Source organism: Salvelinus alpinus, chromosome 13, assembly GCF_045679555.1.
Source record: "Salvelinus alpinus chromosome 13, SLU_Salpinus.1, whole genome shotgun sequence".
In the NCBI taxonomy this organism is placed as follows: Eukaryota; Metazoa; Chordata; class Actinopteri; order Salmoniformes; family Salmonidae; genus Salvelinus; species Salvelinus alpinus.
In genome coordinates, this window is record NC_092098.1 from 43,101,928 (window position 1) to 43,107,927 (window position 6,000).

The following is a 6,000-nucleotide window of genomic DNA, read 5'->3' on the forward strand; positions in this document are numbered from 1 at the left end:
GCCTTTTCCAGCATGATGGAGCACCTTGCCATAAGGCAAAAGTGATAACTAAGTGGCTCGGGGAACAAAACATCAATACTTTGGGTCCATGGCCAGGAATCTCCCCAGACCTTAATTGGGTGGACAAACAAAAACCCACACATTCTGACAAACTCCAAGCATTGATTATGCAAGAATGGGCTGCCATGAGTCAGGATGTGGCCCAGAAGTTAATTGACAGCATGCCAGGGTGGATTGCAGAGGTCTTGAAAGAGAAGGGTCAACACTGCAAATATTGACTCTTTGCGTCAACTTCATGTAATTGTCAATAAAAGCCTTTGACACTTATGAAATGCTTGTCATTATACTTCAGTATTCCATAGTAACATCTGACAAAAATATCTAAAGACACTGAAGCAGCAAACCTTGTGAAAATTAATATTTGTGTCATTCTTAAAACTTTTGGCCACGACTGTATAAACTAAGGATTCTAGCTTTAAGGCTTTGTCTTAAAATGCAGCCTATTCCCTATATAGTGCACTACTTTTGACCAGGGATAGCACACTATATAGGGAATAGGATGCCATTTGGGATTTATCCTGAGTGTGTTGTATGTGTCTGTATGAACACAAGGAGGGACTGGAGAAGCTCCTTCTGGCTCCCAGGCTGCGTGACGGGATTGGGGAGGAGATGAGTACACTCGGGTCTTTTTACAAGCAGCACCAGCAGGCCAGCATCGTCAAGGTAACTCACAGCTCTGTCACGTTGGCCACTGCTATATGGGTCCAGGCAGACATGGACAGTTAGTTAGGGGGTCCAGGGATCCTCTTCCTCTGGGTCTTTATGAGGCCGTCTGACTGTGCCACAGGATGAATGGCCCTCTATGACAGGGGCTGCAGGCAAGGTCTTCTCTTTTCATCAACTGGGCCGGAGCTTCTGGGGAACAGCAGCCTGTCTTTTTTTTTTACACCCTCATCTGGAACAGTCAGGGTGTTGTCATCACTGTGAAACGATCACAGAAAGTGTGTCCGTTGACCCCATTGAGTCAACTGGTGGGCTGTGGGGCTGAATAGGCTGGAGACTCAAGGCGCTCATTGATGTGCTACTCTCACTTTAACATTAAGGAGGCAGGGAGAGGCAGAGAGAGATAGATAGAGAGCAGGAGAGAGAGAGACAGTGAGAGAGAGAGTGAGAGGGGGAAAGAGAGTGACAGAGCGAGAGAGTACGAGAAATAAAGAGAGAGTGAAAGAGAGAGACAGATATTGTCAGATAGAGTGTGAAGCAATTAGAGTGATGTCATCACTGCAAGAATCCACCTAGCCCGTGGCTGAATGGGAAGCAGTCTGCATGTCCTGCATTTCTTTGTCTGTCTCGCTCTCTATGTCTCTTAGTCTCTGCATCCCAGAGCAGCAGGCAGCTGCTCTGGGATGCAGGACCAGGAAGTGAGTTTCCTGACAGCTGCTTGAGTTCCCGCTCACATTCTCTCAGGACAGATTTGTGCGGCTTAGACCGTAAGTTTGCTAAATGAAGCCCTGAAGGACCATGAGCTTGCAGCAACAGCACTCCAAAGCAGCAAATAAAGCAGCCTTATCTCTCTCGGTTTGTAACACGGTTTCAGGGACGTTTTCTCTTTGTCACATTTGGATGGGTATACCGGGGTTGTGAAGGACAATGCTGGCATCTATTGTTTGACTGTAATTGTGAACAATATATCTACAATATTCTCATTATATTGAATTCACAACTGCCCACAAATCTCAGACGGATGGATTATGTACATAGTATACACCTGCTCTTTCCATAACAGACTGACCAGGTGAATCCAGGTGAAAGCTATGATCCCTTATTGATGTCACTTGTTAAATCCACTTCAATCAGTGTAGATGAAGGGGAGGAGACAGGTTAAAGAAGGATTTTTAAGCCTTGAGACAATTGAGACATAGATTGTGCATGTGTGCCATTCAGAGATTTAAGTGCCTTTGACCGGGGTATGGTAGTAGGTCCCAGGTGCACCGGTTAGTGTCAAGAACTGTAATTCTGCTGGGTTTTTAACGCTCAACAGTTTCCCGTGTGTATCAAGAATGATCCAGCACCCAAAGGACATACAGTTAACTTGACACAACTGTGGGAAACATTGGAGTCAACATGGGCTAGCATCCCTGTGGAATGCTTTTGACACCTTGTAGAGTCCATGTCACGACAAATTGAGTCTGTTCTGAGGCCAGAAGTGGGGGAGCAACTCAATATTAGGAAGGTGTTCCTAATGTTTGGTGAACTCAGTGTAGAATATTTCACAGAAAAATTCTGTTGTTTGTGGAAGTTGTAGGATTCCTGTTTATAAGTCAGGACTTATTCCAGTGACATCATCAGTGGGTGTACTGTTTGTACATAACTCCATTGAGAGCAACTCAAACAACAGAGATAATGCAGGTAAGAAGATTGCCTGCTGCTGAAGTCTTCATCGCTGTTCTTATCCTCCCAAGCAAATCAAACTGACTGATAGTGGTAATGACAAGGATGATAATGTTGACAGAATAACATAACGGTAATCGTTCCTCCATCATGCTCGGCTGGCTTAATCGGCTGTCATGCATCTCACGCTCCAACTTTAAACACAAGTGGCACTTTATTGAAATAATTGATATAAATAAAGAGCCCACGTGGCTCCTGACTCATATTACAGCCGCTCATTCTCCTTCTAATATTCCATTATCATTCTACCTCTCTGCTGCATTATTCATAGGGTGCCATCCCTGTAGGCAGAGAAAGAGAGCAGGCTGGGGGCGAGAGACAGGGAGAGAGGTGGAGAGAAAGAGAGCAAGCTGGGGGCGAGAGACAGGGAGAGAGGTGGAGACAAAGAGAGACACAGAGAGACAGAGAGAGAGGGAGAGAATGAAAGAGAAAGAGAGAGGAGAGAAAGAGTGACAGAGAGGAGAGAAAGAGTGACAGAGAGGAGAGAAAGAGTGACAGAGAGGAGAGAAAGAGTGACAGAGAGAGAGAGAGACAGAGGGTGTTTTCACTAAGCCAGACAGGGGAGACGATCAGGTTTGGCGCCGAATGAATGAATAAAAGAGATGCTGCCGTCAGTTCATCAATTGTTCCAAATTAGCGGAGCCTTCGTTTAACATATGTCTTCTTAAACTAGGAGGAGAAGGGGGGGGTATATATCGTCATCTAAACGTACGTTCCCCACCGTCTGCAGTGCGATGCACGATCCCCTCCACCAAGTGTGAGCAAGCTTGAGGAATCATGCCTCTACCCAAGTCGGGCTGAATATTCATCGTCCTGCATTTGCATATCCCGCAGATGGCAAAAACAGATGCTCGTTGCGGCAAGTGTCAATTTTCAAGAATTTGCTTTCATGACAAAACAAATAAAGTAATATGGAGGATGGAGCAGCTCCACTATTTCTCCTGGCAGCAGCAGCGTTTTTGGGGTGCCTTCGGCATTCTGGAAAATGGAACGCACTGGAGCCAGAGACAGCTGTCACAGAAGAGACAATGAGGGGTTAACACTGGGGGGAATGTGTATGTTTGTGTGTGTGTGTGTGCAGGTAGGATGCTGGGACTTCATATTCAAAATGCTTTTCACCATTTAAACATTACTGAAGGCTCTTAGTAAAGTGCCACTCTCACTTTATCCATTGTAGAGAGACACAAGAGTAAGGAGAGAGAAAGAAAGAGACACAGATAGTCAGAGAAAAAGAGATTCCTTGTACCTTTTTCTTAGGAGACAGGTGAAAATTGAAAATATTATTTATACTGAACAAAAATATAAACACAACTATTTTACTGAGTTACAGTTCATATAAGGAAATCAGTCAATTGAAATAAATGAATTAGGCCCTAATCTATGGATTTCACATGATGGGCAGGGGTACCGCCATGGATGGGCCTGGGAGGGCACAGGCCCACTGCTGGGGAGCCAGGCCGAGCCAATCAGAATGTGTTTTTCCCCACAAACGGGCTTTATTACAGACATATACTCCTCAGTTTCATCAGCTGTCTGGGTGGCTGGTCTCAGAGGATCCCACAGCTGAAGAAGCCATATGTGGAGATCCTGGGCTGACGTGGTTACACGTGGTCTGCAGTTGTGAGGCCGGTTGGACGTACTGCCAAATTTTCTAAAATGACGTTGGAGGCGGCTTATGTTAGAGAAATTAACATTCAATTATTTGGCAACAGCTCTGGTAGACATTCCTGAAGTCAGCATGGCAATTGCAAGCACCCTCTAAACTTGAGGAACCTATGGCATGGCGTTGTGTGACAAAACTGCACATTTTAGAGTGGCCTTTTATTGTCCCCAGTCACATGGTGCACCTGTGTAATGATCATGCTGTTTACTTCTTGATATACCACACCTGTCAGGTGGATGGATTATCATGGCAAAGGTGAAATGCTCACTAACAGGGATGTTAACACATTTTTGCACAACATTTGAGAGAAATAAGCTTTTTGTGCGTATGAAAAATGTCTGGTATATTTTATTTCAGCTCATGAAACATGGGACCAACACTTCACATCTTGCATTTCTATTGTTGTTCAGTATAAAAACAATGGATTTTTGGTAGTTCCATCACCTACAAAGTCCCAAGCCTTGTATGTTCTTCAATCCAAATGTGCTGATAGAATGAATTTAATGCTTGGACTGAGGTAAATATATATTTATTTATCACTGATATCCCATGAAATTGCTTTGGTTCAGTGACACAAAAGCAGATTGTAGTTTCAAGCATAAAGAACAGTAGAGCTGTAACGGCAGATTTCCTCCTCTTCGTCTGAAGAGGAGGATATGAAGGTGGCGGCTCTGGCGCGGGACGTGGACCCCACCTTAACAATGTCCTTGTCCGCCTCCTTACTCGCCCCCGTGGCCTCCTCCTAACAACCACCCTCCATGTCAATCCCACTATACCAAAGGGCAGCACCGGACTGAGGGGCAGCACCGGACTGAGGGGCTCTGGCGGATCCTGGCTGGCTGGCTCTGGCGGATCCTGGCTGGCTGGCTCTGGCTGGTCCTGGCTGGACGGCTCTGTCTGGTCCTGGCTGGACGGCTCTGGCTGGTCCTGGCTGGACGGCTCTGGCTGGTCCTGGCTGGACGGCTCTGGCTGGTCCTGGCTGGACGGCTCTGGCTGGTCCTGGCTGGACGGCTCTGGCTGGTCCTGGCTGGACGGCTCTGGCGAATCCTGGCTGGCTGGCTCTGGCGGATCCTGGCTGGCTGGCGGCACTGGCTGCTCCTGTCCGGCGGACGGCACTGGCTGCTCCTGTCTGGCGGACGGCACTGGCTGCTCCTGTCTGGCGGACGGCACTGGCTGCTCCTGTCTGGCGGACGGCTCTGGCTGCTCAACACAGACGGGCAGCTCTGACGGCTCGGGACAGACGGGCAGCTCTGACGGCTCGGGACAGACGGACAGCGCTGGGCAGGCAGGCAGCTCAGACAGCGCTGGGCAGGCAGGCAGTTCAGACAGCGCTGGGCAGGCAGGCAGTTCAGACAGCGCTGGGCAGGCAGGCAGTTCAGACAGCGCTGGGCAGGCAGGCAGTTCAGACAGCGCTGGGCAGGCAGGCAGTTCAGACAGCGCTGGGCAGGCAGACAGTTCAGACAGCGCTGGACAGATGGGAGCAACTGGAGAGAGAAGACGGAGAGACAGCCTGGTGCGGGGGGCTGCCACCGGAGGACTGGTACGTGGAGGTGGCACCGAAAAAAACGGACCGTGAAGGAGGACACGCGCTCTTGAGCACCGAGCCTGCCCAACCTTACCAGGTTGAATGGTCCCCGTAGCCCTGCCAGTGCGGCGAGGTGGAATAGCCCGCACTGGGCTATGCTGGCGAACCGGGGACACCATTTGTAAGGCTGGTGCCATGTATGCCGGCCCGAGGAGACGCACTGGAGGCCAGATGCGTTGGGCCGGCTTCATGACAACCGGCTCGATGCCCAACCTAGCCCTACCAGTGCGGCGAGGTGGAATAGCCCGCACTGGGCTAAGCACGCGTACTGGGGACACCGTGCGCTCCACCGCATAACACG